This window comes from Cervus elaphus, chromosome 15 (assembly GCF_910594005.1).
Source record: "Cervus elaphus chromosome 15, mCerEla1.1, whole genome shotgun sequence".
Classification (NCBI taxonomy): Eukaryota; Metazoa; Chordata; class Mammalia; order Artiodactyla; family Cervidae; genus Cervus; species Cervus elaphus.
Genome location: NC_057829.1, coordinates 86,261,396 through 86,275,961, shown reverse-complemented (window position 1 = coordinate 86,275,961; position 14,566 = coordinate 86,261,396). Strand labels below are relative to the sequence as shown.

General features: G+C 53.7%; 1 protein-coding gene across 1 annotated transcript in view; it reads left to right on the top strand.

Moving 5' to 3' along the window:
• Positions 1 to 14,566, top strand: part of FAM53B (family with sequence similarity 53 member B) — a 112,709-nt gene that overhangs the window by 18,373 nt on the left and 79,770 nt on the right. The window lies entirely within an intron of this gene.

Genomic DNA, 14,566 nt, shown 5'->3' with positions numbered 1-14,566 from the left:
GGGTGTCCCTCGTGGCTCAGCTGCTGGCCTAGTGTACCCACCCGCCGAGAGCTGGAGGGGTGGGGCCGGGCCAGGGGAGGGGAGGCCAGTGCAGCTGAGGCCGCCCCTGGATGGCGGAGCCCCCACCCTCCAGGGGCTTGAGAGGGCTGCGGGCATCAGCCGTGCCCATTTGGGCAGCATGAGGCGCCTGCTGCCGAAGCGGGGAAGGGCCTCACCTGCCCCCAGCGCCCTGGCGTATTGGATGTGTCACCAGTTGGCTGCTTCTGAGGATGCCCTCGCCCTGTCTCCATGAAGGCCGACTCCTGCCGCCGCCTCTAGGACACCTGCCCAGACCTGGACCTCCCTCTCTGGGGCCACAGCTCACTCATGTCCTGCAGCGTGCGTCTGCCGCGGCACTCGGCCTTGTTGCTGTTGTCCAGTCGCTTAGTTGTGTCTGACTCTTTGCGAACCTGTGGGCTGCAGCACGCCAAGCTTCCTTGTCCTTCACCATCTCCCGGAGCTTGCTCAAACTCGTGTCCATTGAGTCAGTAATGCCATCCAACCATCTCATCCTCTGTCGTCCCCTTCTCCTGCCTTCAATCTTTCCCAGCATCAGGGTCTTTTCCAATGAGTTGGCTCTTGGCATCAGGTGGTCAGAGTATCGGAGCTTTAGCTTCATCATCAGTTCTTCCAATGAATATTCAGGGTTTATTTCCTTTAGGATTGACTGATTTGATTTTGCAGTCCAAGGGACTCTCAGAAGTCTTCTCAAGCACCACAGTTGGAAAGCATCGGTTCTTCCGCGCTTAGCCTTCTTTATGGTCCAACTCTCACAACCATACATGACTGCTGGGGAAAACTGTAGCTTTGACGAGACGGATCTTTGCCAACAAAGGGATGTCTCTGCTCTTCAGTACACAGTCCTAGGCACTGTGTATGGTCATAGCTTTTCTTCCAAGGTGTGCCTTGCGGTATACCTCTGTGAGTGCCGGGTGGTGTGTGAGGGCTTGGCTGCGTCCCTCCGCCTTCCTCTCTCAGCCCCTGGCACGGCCAGCCTGGGCAGCGTGGGACAGGGGATGCGGCTCCTGTTCCAGGAGGAGGAGGCACAGCGCAGGGTGTGCGTAGGACCTGCCTGCTGAATCAGCCCCTCAGAAGCTGCCCTTTGTTCAGGGGCACAGCGTCACGGGCACGTCTGACTTCTCCCCGGCGGTCCTGCCCCTTGGCCCTCCTCTCTCACTGCGCAGGCTGCCGGGCCTCAGGCCTCCAGCTTCTCAGGGGCCGCCGGCATTTGGGGGTGCTGCCTCCCCGCCAGCCCTGAGTGCAGTCAGGTGCTTTCTCCTAAAAGCTGAACTTGGGGAAAAAAAAAGAAAACCACAGGGAAGGACCCTGGGCTGAGGTTTTCCTGGGATTGGGTGTGTGAAGGGCCGCCTGCCAACCTGCTGGCCCGCCCAGGGAGCCTCCTAATGGGTATTTGCAAGTTTCCAGGAGGTGAGTGGTATCAGAGAGAGTGATTTTGTTCCGACCACATGCTCAGCTCCTGCTCTGCTGCCGTGAAACCCAGACAGCTTTGAGCCCGGCCTCTCCGTGGACCAGGAGAACATTGGTGCAATGCTTCAAATTAGTGCCAATAGCCCAATTTTGATAGCTGCAGGGAAACCCCACAATCAAGAGAGGTGTCAGTAGCTTTTGACATCAGGAAAGCCGTACACCCGACTTAACGGAGCAAATGTGTGTTTTTGGTTTAGCAAATGTTTCCCTGAGCAGCTGTCCGTGTGAGGTCCTACGACTCGGGGGACCATAGTGGATTCTCGCCCTCCCGAAGCTCACAGTCCGCGGGGGAGACGGACACGCTGCCTGTTCATTTCATGCTCCTTTGATTCTCCGTCTATGGGGTGGGCAAGGCCTTCCTGGAGGAGGAGACACCTGAACTGAGTCTTAAGAGCCGAGGGTCGTGAGCTCAGTTGGAGGTGGACGAGGCTAAGAGGCGAGCAACCAGAAAGCCCAGCGTGAGCAAAGCTTGGAACATGTGGAACCGTGGGGGGTGTTTGGGTAACTACCGGCAGCTGTGTGTGTGTGTAATTTTTAGGAACAGACAATATATACACTTGGTACAAAATCAGCTGTGGAGAGGAACTCTCCCCTCCTCCATCCCTGTCTCCCTGGTCTGCCTCTCCTTCTCTCTCTGGAAGAGCTTCTGTTGCCTTCTTCTTGTTTATTCTCCCAGAGATATTCCACTGATGTGCAACCATAGGTAAATATATACAGAATTTTGATTTTAAACATTTGTTTTTTTTGCATAGGACATGCCTTCAAAGTTCAAAACATGCAAAATGGTATTCCTTGAAGAGCCTCCTCCCCGCTCTGTTCTCAGCCACCCTGTTCCTCTCCCTGAAGGTCCCTGATATTGTTTCTTTTGCATCCTTCTGTCTTACGATTACATTTAGTTTTGCCCAGATAGGAGCTTGCTGTCTCCACTGTCTTTGCTTTTTCACTTAGCACTAGACTGGAAGATGGTTTCCTCTTGGTACCTATCAAGTCTTTTGAAAAACTGCATATTGACCCTAGCATGGATGTCTGGGCAGCTGTTTATCCTGTCGTTACTGTTAGGCAGTTAAGTTGCTTTCTTTCCTATCTATGCTGAAGATGCATATTTTTTGCACCTGAGCAGGGCTAGTCTGTAGGGCAGATTAATTTGGCGTCTGAGGCTCAAGGGGGAGGCCACCTTGTTGACAGTAGCGTGGCACAGACGTTTGCCCAAGTTATGTTTTTGCTCTTGTTCCGCTTTGTGGAAGGCAGGTGACTTTTAAATTGGGTTGTGCTGAAAGTTTGGGGGAGAAACTTTTATTCTGTTGGTGCCTCCCGTGTCTGACCCCTCTGAGAAGCGGGACCCACTGTGGGTGTGTGAATGCCACGGACCCTCGGGTGAGGCCACACCAGGGGCCCGCAGAGTGGCTCTGCCAGCCCTGCTGCTGGGGCCTGGGGGGTGTGAATGCCACTCTGGGCATGCGATGGGCTTTGTGCTTCATGAGCATCATTGCTCTAGCGAATGTTCTGTTGATTTATTAATAACTGATGTAAACAAGAATCTGCTCAGGAAGAAAACCTCCCCCTGCCCAGGGGTGAGAGGGGGGAGGCACCAGCATGGGTTTGCAGGCACCCCATAAAAGTTGTGATGCCCAGTTTTGAACTCTGGAAGGCCCAGTTACGTTATCTTGTCTTAGGGGTGAGAGAGGGGAGACCCCAGCGCAGCTTTGCATGCACCCCATAAAAGTTGTGATGCCCAGTTTTGAACGTACCCAGCTATGTTATCATGTCATTTGTCTTTTAAAATGTACTCCGCCTCTTAGTGTATTTTACTTTCTATTTCACTCATGCATCAGTTAATAATATTTACTTCTCTGGACAGAGGGCCTGTGGCTTACATATGTTTTTGTCTTCAACGCCTGCGGACACCAAGCAATCACTGGACAAGGGCTTGTGGAGTGAGTGAGCACAACCCTGTCCCAGCCGGCTTTCCCGGGAGGACCACCTGCTGTTAACCATGCACCCAGTGCACCTGAAACTTGGTTTTGGTGTCCCAACGCTGACCTCTGACCAAGGACCTGTTAAATTCCATCCAGTCTCATCTTGTCCTCTTGCTTGGTCTGACAACTTTTTTTTTTTTTAAAAAAACAAAAGCTTTATTATTGTTATTTATAACTGAGCACGTTGATGATTTACACTCACCTCCCCGGGGCTTCCTCCTGGTCTAGGAGGTGGGCATTGACCCTTCCTGCTCTTGCCCGCTTGGCATCTCCTCCAGAGGAGGCCCCTTCTATGTGGGGTGAAGGCCAGCCCGCCCGCTGGTGGGTGTGGGAGGTGCTCCGAGGCCTGGCTGTGGAGTTTAGCTGCTGACTTAGTGAAATGCACTTCCTGAGGGTCAGACAAGCCTGCACCAAAGCCTTGATCCGCTGGCCCTGATAGGGGACGATGACAGTAATGTGACAATGACAGCAGCCGCTGGCTTGTCTGGGGGTTTTCAGGTACTTTTAAGGGTATGTTGTGGACAAACGTGGAACGAACCTGTGTTTCTTCCCGGGCCCGAGCCATTTCTGACAAAGGAGGTGGTCTCCTCACCTCTGGAGGTTGGGTTAAGTCTCTCAGGGCTATTGGAGTCGCCCTTAGAGCTGTCAGGATACCCCGGAGGCCCTGCAAGAGTTCAACAGGGCTTCTCGAATTGGGTTGGCCCTGCCGCTTCCTCTTTAACCCCCTAGAGGGCTGTGCTCAGGAGGCCAGTTGTCACATCCACCCAGGCGCTTAGAGGAAGTGGAGATGGGTTTGCAAATGAGGCACCCCTCCCTTCCCCTGCCCCACGCCCTGCCGGAAGGTGAAGCAGGAGCCGAGACCAAGGCTCCTTTCCTTTGGTCCCTGAGCCATTCTAAATCGTTCAGAACCGAATCTCTGGGCTCTGCTGTGAGTTCGGACCTCAGCCCTTCTCCCACCTGCTGGAGAGTCTGGTGCCGCCTGTGCCGACCAGCGGCTGTTGTTCACAGGCAGTGGCTCTCTCCGCCTCATGCTGATGTCAGCTTCATCTTGGTGGGGTTGGGCCCGCCCTTCGGAAGCCCCCCCGGGGGGCACCAGAGGCACGGCTTGGAGAAGTGACCGTGAGGTGCCCTGAAGTTCAAGGGTACCTGTCGGGACGATGGACCCGGAAGAATTTTGTCTTGGCCCCTGCGGGCGTTCTCCAACGTGCGGTGGCGCCTTGCAGCACGAGGGGGAGAGGGGAGGGTGGAAGCCTCGGGGTAGATCGGTTAGCCCGGCTGATTCATTTCTGCACCAGACCCTGTATCACCGGTGGGTTCAGGAGGGTGAGGCCCCTGGTCCGCGAGATGAGGTCAGGGTGTGACCTCTCGAGCGGGCGGCAGATGGGAGACCTGGTTCTCACGTCCCTAGCAGTCCTTTACCGTTGCGTCACCTCCCGTGTTCCGGGGCGACACTTGTGATACCGCGGGGGGCCCCTGAGATCGAGAGGGGCTGCCTCCCAGCTGTGGCCCCAGTGCTGGCTGCTGGGGGGGGACTCCATGTGCTCCGCTCAGCAGCCGGAGATTCTGTGAGGGCAGGGCTGGTGTGGCTGGAGCGGGTCAGGACCGCTTCTCCCTGCCCGAGCCACTCCTGGGCCGCGCCAGCTTGGAGGTGTGCTCGCAGCCTGGCTGGGGCGGGTCCTCCGGCCCCCCCCAAAATCCACAAATATTTTGCCGAGGGGGAGACTATTCCTTTGCAGAAGGTAAGAGACCAAGGTGTGAAAACTGGTGAGTGACTTAACTTCCTGTTCTGCCAAGAAACTTCCTTCATCCCTGAACGTTGTTAACGTCACTGAAAAGCACCAGGTGCCCCCGCTGTGCTTAAGGACGGAGCTTGGAAAATGCGCTTGTGCAAACACCCCGGTTTGTACCCGTAGATCCGGAAGGGTGAGGCCAACCCTCACTCCCCAGCCCCAGAACCCAGGCGTCACTGGCCCCTCAGGGAGTATCGGGGTGGCTTCCTGCTCCCCACTCAGCCATGCAGAAGGTCACGGCTCAGGCTTGCGACGGCAGCGAGTGAGAATTCGGCCTTTGCTGTTGTCCGGGTTTCCCGGGATCTTGAACGCTGGAGGTCGGGTCCGAGCAGGATGGGAAAGACCGGCCAAGGCCCGGCCGCCAGAGCGTGACTGCAGGGCAGGCGTCAGCCCTTCCCGCCTGCCCCCAGCTCACAACGCACCTTCAGCTTCCCTGATCGAGTCACACACTCCCCAGGGCTCCCATTTTCATGATGCGGGGGAGGAAACTGAGTCTCAGAGAGGCCGCGGGACCTGGCTGAACCACACAGCTGGGGCTCACTGGGCAGACACAGAGCCCGCGTGGCCTAGGCTTCCAGGCGAGGGGACCAAGGCCACGGTGGGGAAGTGAGTTGGCAAACGGGCTGGGCTAGAGGCCAGGCCAGAGCCCACGGCGCCCGAGCCCCACCGCCTTCAGGAAGAGGCCACACTGCTTGGGCCACTCTGTTCTTGTTTCATTTTTTTTTTCTTTCTTTCTTTTTTTAACCCCTCCTCTCTTTTGTTTCCTTAATCGTGGTTTGATTACATTCACTGTACTTGTAAATAGGTCTGAGCAAAGAACAGGTCATGGTCGTCTTAGGCTAAGTGGCTTAACATGCAGTAGCTTATCTCGGGGGCTCCGGCTCTGTCTCCCCGTCCTCTGTTCTCTGCCTCACCCTGCTCTGGAGGAGAAGGCGGTGTCTAGTCTGTGCTCCCTCAGTAAGTGCTGGTCCTCCAACCCCTCCCCCGCCCCGCCCAGCCTTCCTTTTCTTCCTTTTGAGTTCGCTCCTCGGACTCTAGTCCATAGGACGCTCTCTTCTCTCTCTCTCTCTCTCTCTGTCTCAGGTTTGGCGGGTTAGAATGACTCCAGCGAGTGCTTATAGGAAACTGGCCTGTCAGTTATTTCTCATGATGAATGAGCTCTTGACAGGTCACGCATGCAGCTGGCTTCAGTTTCAAGAAGCAACTCAGGCTGTCTCCTTCCCGTATTCAGATTTGTTTTGGCTCCGGGTCTCAACACTTTCATGTCCCTGAATAATGTTCTTCCTCCCCCTCCTCTTGAAATGCTATTTGCTTAAAACAAAACAAAACAAAAAACAGCAGATCCCTCCAGTACAGTGAGAGTGACTGTGTGAAGTCCCAGGGAATGGAGTCCCAGTTTGGTTCACCAGCTCATTCAACCGAAGCAAGGGTTTTGCTTGCCCTCCATGAAGAGGCCCTCACGAGGGGGCCTGGGCTGCTTTGCTCAGCGCAGGGCACGGGGTGGGTCCCTCTCCCGCTGGGTGGCGTGGTTGCCCATCCTTCCCCCAAGACTGGCCCTTTGGCGGCTTTTGACTACCTGGAGGTCTAGTTCAGGGAATGTTGATCGCCCTAGTTACTGCAGAAAACACCCCCAAGGTCACACCTTACTCTGGGAGGAGGGATCAGAGATAGGGCGAGCATGTTGTCTCTAAGGACAGGAGGTGCTTTATTCTCACAGCTCAGCCCCCAAGAGTCCCGGGCAGCCACGAGTCAGCTGTGTGGTGTGTAGCCAGGCCGTGCTGCCTCTCTGAGCCGAGTTTCCTCACCTGCCACAGGTGGATGGGAGCCCAAGGGACCGTGAGACTCAGTCATGGATTCGAGTATATGGCCACTGCACCTCCCAGCGAGGTGAGCCTGTTCTGTGACCTGGCAGCCAGTTTCCACGCACTGGAGGAGGGCCCCCTCTGTGCGTGAACTGCGCTCACCTGGGAACCTTGGTCCCCGGGGCCCCTCTTCAGGGGCCCCACCGTGCAGACCCTTCTTTCCTTAATTTCCCACTCGAGGGGGCCGACTTCTTACAGATCACAAAGCTTAGCAAAGTAGTACGCGCGTCCCGGGTGCCACGGCCTGCCCGGGACTGAGCCGGGAGTGGAAGCTGGGAGTGATTCTGGACCTTGCGTCCAGCGCTCGTCCCCCAGCGTGTTACTGCCTCCGCGAACACCGATCAGGTTCCTGCTGTCGGAGGCGCTCTGCTAAGACCACAGGAGGCCACAGGCAGGTCCACACCTGGACAAAGTGCCTGGAGGGGAGGGCTCCCCGGAGCAAAATGGACTTGGAGAGAAGGGCAGGGTGGGCTGTGGGAGCCCAGGGAGACGGGGGCCGATGGACTCAGAATCTGATGTAGCAAGGAGCCGGCACCACTCCCCTAGGCCTGGGGGCACCCTGGCTTTCCTCAAAGGCTCTTCACCTCCACCTGGCACCCGGCACTGCGTTTAGGGCAGGGAAGCAGTGCCTGTATGCTTTCACCCCCACCTTCCCGCCTCCCCACTCCCTGCCTCAGTGGGACCCCCAGTGCCAGTTCCAGCGTTAAGTCCAGAAGGTTGAGGTGTGGCCTGGGGCACCTCAGGAAGAGCTTATGGAGAAGGGATGTCTTGCCAATCCAGTGTCTGTGCGTCAGTATCTGGTCCGTTTGAGAAATCAAATATTTGTGGGATAATCATGATAAATGTTAACAGATCTTGGAGTAGAAGCCTCGGTGGTTAAGACAGAGATTTTGGAATCCATCAGACGTGCTTGAGTCCTTGTTTCACCCTTCACAGCTGGGTGACCCTGGGCCTCAGCTTGTCTCTCTGTAAAATGGGAAAACAGCAGTGCCCACTCAAAGGGCTGCTCTGAGGACGTGGTAAGCCTGGGGGCCTGACTGCTCTGGTGGTTCAGACGATAAAAGATTCCACCTGCAGTGCAGGAGACGTGGGTCTTTCCTGGGTCGGGAAGATCCCCTGGATGCGGGCATGGCAACCCACTCCAGCATTCTTGCCTGGAGAATCCCATGGACAGAGGAGCCTGTGGGCTACAGTCCATGGCGTCGCAAAGAGTCAGACACGACTGAACGATTAACATTTTATTCATGCTCTGTTAAAAGTAGACCCCACGTCACCTGTTAATTTCCACAAACACAGACCAGGAAGCCACTGGGAAGATGGTGGATAAAAGGTTATTTTTTTGCTGTCTGTTCCCTCTGCTGTGGAGTTGCCTTAAATCCGTGATGTTTGGTGCCGAGCATGTCCTTGGTGTTCAAGTATTGACGTAAGAGGTTTCATCTGTCTCTGTTTTTCTGTCAGCGCATTGCAGGTGGTGAAGGCCTCGCTCTTTGATCGGTGATTTTTCAGTAGGACCTGAAGACTTGGGAACCTAGGCCAAGGGAGTTAGTTTAAGCGTTCCACCAGCGTCTGGGAAACACATTCTCTGGGCATGTCCTCTTATTGAAACTGCAGACTCTTTCCAGTATCAGCTCGGTCTGGGAAAGTATAGGCTCTTGATAAAAGTTCCTAGGCAGCTTTTAACTTTTTATCCTTAAACTCAGATGCCTTTGCTACACAAGCCGCAAGCGAAAGGCCTCCCCAGGCAGATTTAATTCCCTTCTCTTGGCAGAGGTGGACCGTGACTGCGACCACAGGATTCAGGCTCTGCTCTCCACCCTTCCAGGAGTTTGTCATGGGATCTGGCAAAAGGCCGCATGGCCCTGAAAGATGCACTTCCTCAAACGTTCATAAATTTGCTTCCAGAGCCTGCCCACAGATTGCTTCTGTCATACCAGCAGCTGAGAAGTCACCAGAGTTGAGAAGTGCACGCAGCCTTCTCCAGGACCTTGCACAATTGCTGTTTCTCTCCCATTTCCTTTGGTTAACGGGAGGGGGAGGGACATGGAGCTGTGAGAGGAACGACTTGCTCAGGCCATCAGGAAAATCACTGTCAGCGGCCAAGGTTATGTTTAGGTTTTGCTCCGAGTCCTGTGTTTGGGGTGGTGAGATATTCTCCTGCTATAAAACTAACTTGTACAAGTAGTAAACACAGGATAAGGATATTAAAAGAAGGAAGCATTTAATTGGGCGAGTTCCAGTGTGGTCAGTTTCTTTTCAAAGGGTAGCTCTTCAAAACGCATTACAGAAGCGTTTGGTAAACTCCTATAATCTTCTGAAGAGTTATATAGAATTTGAGAGTTTACAGAACTTGTGTGTGTGTAGAAAGGAATTTGGTGTGCAGCGGGCAGGGCTCCCACTCCCCAGAAGCTGAGCGTCTCCAACCACAGTGACATCAGACAGCTGGGTTCAGGGGCTTGCGGAGGCACAAAGGCACATCGCAGGTTGCAGAACAAAACCAAGAGAGTTGCTTGTTAGGAAAGGTTTGTGTGACAAAGCCAACTCATCCCCTGTCCATGAAGCATCCTGAGGAGGCAGACCTGGATTCACATCTCGCCATCACCCCTTCTAGGCTGCAGGATCTTGGGCAACTGCCTGATTTATTTTCCCGGAGCCTTGGTCTTCTCATCTGGGAAATGGGAATCCTGTTAGCAGCAACAGCTGTTCGTAGCAATTAGATGAAATGAGACGCGCCCAGCCTGTCGTTGGTGCTCTGGGAGCTGGAGGCGGGAAGCACAGCGGTGAAGGGATAGGTGGAGGAGGATCTGGAGCCAGGGTTCCACGGGGCTGGGTTGAGGCCTCTTGTGGACCCTGGGCAGGGCCACTTGGCACCCGTTGACCACCCGTGGGTACCCTGGGCGGTGGGCATCGATGTCTGGGGCCTTCTCGGTGCTGTGCTCTGTTATGTGCGTTTGCTTAACCTAACTCTCCCAGCAGCCCGCAGAGCAAAGGTGTTCTGACTTTGGTTTTAAAGGTGAGGAACTGGAGTCAGGTGACCTGCAGGGTGATGGCGAGGCGTGCCCAGTCCCTCAGCACGCGTCCTGTGTAGGCAGTAGCAGCCACGTGGGCCCCTTAACAAAGCTTTTTTTTTTTTAATATGCCTGTGCAGTGTAACTCACTCTTTGGTGTTTGGTTTTATGAGTTTTGATAAATGCGTCGATGGAGTGGGCTTTTTACATTTGAAAGTGTGACACCAGGAAGGGACTTCCCTGGCTGTCCTGTGGTTGAGGCTTCACCTTCCAATGCAGGGGTTGAGGATTTGATGCCTGATCGGGGAACAAAGGTCCTACGTGCTTCATGGCCAAAAAACCAAAACAGAAGCAATAACAGAGTCAATAAAGACTTTAAAAAAATGGTCCACATTAAAAAAAAGCCTTTAAAGAAATAAAATTTTGACACAAGAAAGCATTTCTTTTTCTTGCTTCTTTTGTATCTCTACGAGATGATGGATGTCTTCACTAAACTTGTGGTCATCATTTCATGATGTATGTAGGTCAGACCATAATGCTATACATCTGAAGCATACACAGTGCCGTGTATCAATTTATATCAATAAAACTGGAAGGAAACGTTTCTTTTTAAAATTTGAGATCATTGTAAATTCACATGTAGCTGTAAGAAATGGTAGAAAATGCTGTGTATCATTCACTGTTTCCCCCAGCAGTTAACATGTTGCAAAACTGCAGTGCAAATTGCAAACAGGAAGTCAACACGGATGCAGTTGAGATGCAGAACATTTTCATCACCTCGAGGGTCCCCACCTTTTTCATAAGCACATCCTCCTCCCTCTCCCACCCGCCTTCCCAAGCGCCCATCCAGACCACCAGCAGCAACTAAAGCTAGCCTTCCATTCTGTCCCTTTGTCATTTCAAGACTGTTACATAAATAGAGTTGGGCGGTAATTAACCTGTGAGGATTGGGATTGTTCATGAAGCATAATTCCCTGGAGATTCATCCAAGTAGGTATCAATAGTTCGTCCCTTTCCAGTGCAGAGGGGCATGTCTGTTCCGCAGTCTGTTTAGCCAGTCACCCGTTGAAGGACATCTGGGTTGTTTCCTGGTTTTGGCTGTTATGAATAAAGCTGTCATAGGCACTCATGTGCAGGGCTTTGTGTGAACATAAGCTTGCATTTCTCTGGGTTACGTGCCAAGGAGTGCGCTCGCTAGGTTGTATGGGCGTTACTCGACGGGGCTTTGAAGGATGCAATTGGGATGGAGAGGCAGGTCGGGTGGGGCTTTACTGCAGGCGGGCTCCAGTGGGACGCACAGGCTCGGGAGCTCACCCCTGAGACCCTGGGTGGGTTACTTCACCTGTCTGTAAACTGTTATCAGTTACATCTGTCGTGTAACCGGTGACTATAGAGCACCTGGTACACAGTCAGTGCCCAGTAGAGAGAAGCTGTTCTTGATACGGGCTCAGAGAAGACCGAGCAGGCCAGGGTAGGATCTGTGCCCCACAGATGAGCTCAGCAGGTCTTTCCCTTGTCGCTGGACTCCGGGGCACCTTCTCCTTACCTCGGGTGGAGCTGTGCACCCTGTTGTCCCTCAAAGGTCAAGTTCCTGGCCCCGTTCTCAGACTGGGCTCTGAGTCCCTGGACGGGCATTGGCATTCCCCAGTGAGCTTGGCCAGGCCCATGCCACGGATCAAAGGAATCCCAGGGAATTCCACATGGTGCCAGGCTCTGCCGGTCTGGATTTGCCTCACAGGGTCTGAGAATGTGCCCAGATTATTTCAAAAGTTGCTACGATTCAGCCTGGTTCCAGAAACGTGTGAAGCTCTTGGTGTAGTCAAGACACCCTGCTAGGTGTTGCAAAGGATTCAAGAAAGCAAACAAAACGACTGTTTCAACAGATCAACCACGTCAACTCCCAACTCCTTGGGGACCCTCCCCTGGCTGCAAGATGGAGCCTGGCATCAGCACCTTTGGCCTGGTGTGACTCTTGTCTTTCCAGCCCCTTGTCCCACTGCTGCCCTTCTCCACGGACCCTGTGTGCCCACCACCAGTAGGCTCACGGCCCCCGCCCCCACCACATGCAGGCCAGGCTGCCGGGCTTCCGTCATGCTTCCCTCTTCCCAGTTGCCTCCTCCCTTCCTCTTGAAGTCTTACCTATTTTCTTTTTCATCAAGAAGGTGTTAATATGCTTACATGTTCTGGATGAAATACACAAACAGCACGTGCGTGTGCATGTGTGAGGCTATACACTCAAAGAGCGCCTTCTCCCCCTCCAGGACCACGTGGTTATGGGACCACACTGTACTCTTCTCCTTGCCGTTTTCGTTTACAGTGAATCTTGGAGAGAGTGTCATGTCGGCACCACTAGAATCACCTCATTAAAACTGCGGTGCCGGTGACGTGGTGGTATTCGTTTACATAGCGGCCCTGTGATTTCTCTCACCGGCCGCCTGCTGGTGGCCGTCTGGGTTGTCCCCACTCCCGGGCTCTTCCAGCTGTGCTGTCATTGGCCCCTGTGCAGAGGGGTCTGTTTATGACTCAGCCCTGCCCCCTCCGCTCCCCGCTTCCTCCTGTCTGCCTCTGGTATAGCTGTGCTGCCTGTGTTCCCAGTACTGTCTTTCTGCGACTCCTCTGAGGACAGGGCTTGTGCAGGACCTTTTTCAGCCTTCCAGCGCCTGCTGTGTTTACTGACTGCCCTAGTTTCCAGGAATACACGGTCCTCTGGTATTCACCGATCTTGCTGCCTCTGTACTCCAGCCTTCTGTAGGGGCTCTGCTGGGAGCAGAGACACAAGAGCCAAGGCACCTGCACCACCACCTCTGTCCAGCTTTGTGCTTGGTACATAGTAGCGGCATCAGACGGGGTCGCTTGTTTCCATGGTGATAAGACTTCCACAGCATCTTTCTTACTGTTTTCACCACAGGGATCAACCATCATATAGCCAGTCCCCTCTAGATGGAACATTAGCTTTGAAAAGTTTTAGCTGTAAAATTCTGCCTTTAAAAATTATTTTTTTGAGAGGACAGATGCTTGGGTGTCCATTGCTGAGAAGAGATCAGGACTCACGGGCTCCCCCATGAAACTAGTGGCTGTGGCTACTGTTGATTGAGCAGTTCTTCAGACGAGCTAGGGCTTCTCACCATGCAAACGGCTTGAGTTCACATTTTCTCATGGTGCAGCCGTCTTCTGAGGCAAGCTCTGGTGGCAGTCTTCTATGGCGAGAGGAAATCGAGGTTCAGAAAGGAAGTAACTTGGCAAAGGGCACTCAGCACATTTTAAGAGGTGGGATTCCGGGCTCAGGTGTGCTCGGCTCAGGACTTGAGCTTATAACCAGTGAACCCTCCTGCCTTGCTAGGAAGAAGGGCCTGGGGAGGGCGGGTCACCCTGGGCCTGGGGCGATGGTTGGCGGCCCCAGAGCTGAACTGAGGTTGCACCCGGAGAGGAGTCGGCCGCCATCAGGCCGGGTCTCTGACTCCGAGCTACACAAAGGGTCCCTTTGACGGGGGGTGGGTCCAGGGCACCCTCTGGGTGCTCTCCTGCACACATCTCCCCCCCCCCCCCCCCGCCCCTGCTCCCAAGCCAAGTGTCCCGGGGGCTGGCGGGCATTCCTGGCTCGGCTTCCTGGCCAGACTCGGAGGAGTGATCTGAAATTCTTTGCTGGGCCAGATGATACTTGGTCAGAACGTGTGTCACTTCTAGATGGATGTGGCTTTGAAACAGGTCTCCCAGTGTGACCTGGGGACCCCGCCGGGCCTCCCTCCAGAACAGTCAACCCTTTGAAAATGTATTGATTTCCCCCCTCCCCTTCCCTGCGTTTGCACTGTGGATGAACCTTGTTTTCGAAGAACAGTAGAAGGTAATTTTCCCGTGCTTGCCAGCTGGCCCGTAATTGAGCAATTTCAATAACACCCACTGTAAAGTCTAATCGAAGTAAACAGGAAAATATGATTTACGATCTGGACAGCAAGTAAATACCAGGGTGCAATTAATTTTTACACAGAGCAGCAGATTCTAAAACATTTTCCTGCGCTGACCAGTTTGTTTTTAATTATAGATTAGGAGCTGCTTTTTATGTATTTATTTTATGATTTTTATTGGGTTTTTTTTTTTTTTTTTTTTTACTTTTTGATGGTAATCTCTTTTTGCTTTGATGGTGATGGTTCCATGGATCTCTGTGACTTTCTCTGAAGGTATAATCTTCAGAGGGGTGGGATGGAGACAGGATCAGAGGAATTAATTTGTAAGGAGTGATTCTCCCAATGTGGCTGCAGGCTGCACCCTTTGAGTGTTTGCTTGGTGGGCGATGACACTGAGTCGGGGAGATATTCTGGGCTGTGTAGAATGGTGATGAGAGAGGGTCCCGCACTGCTGGGAGCTCAGAGGGGTGTGTGCAGACCTTCCCCCGCCCCCCATCCAGGGCT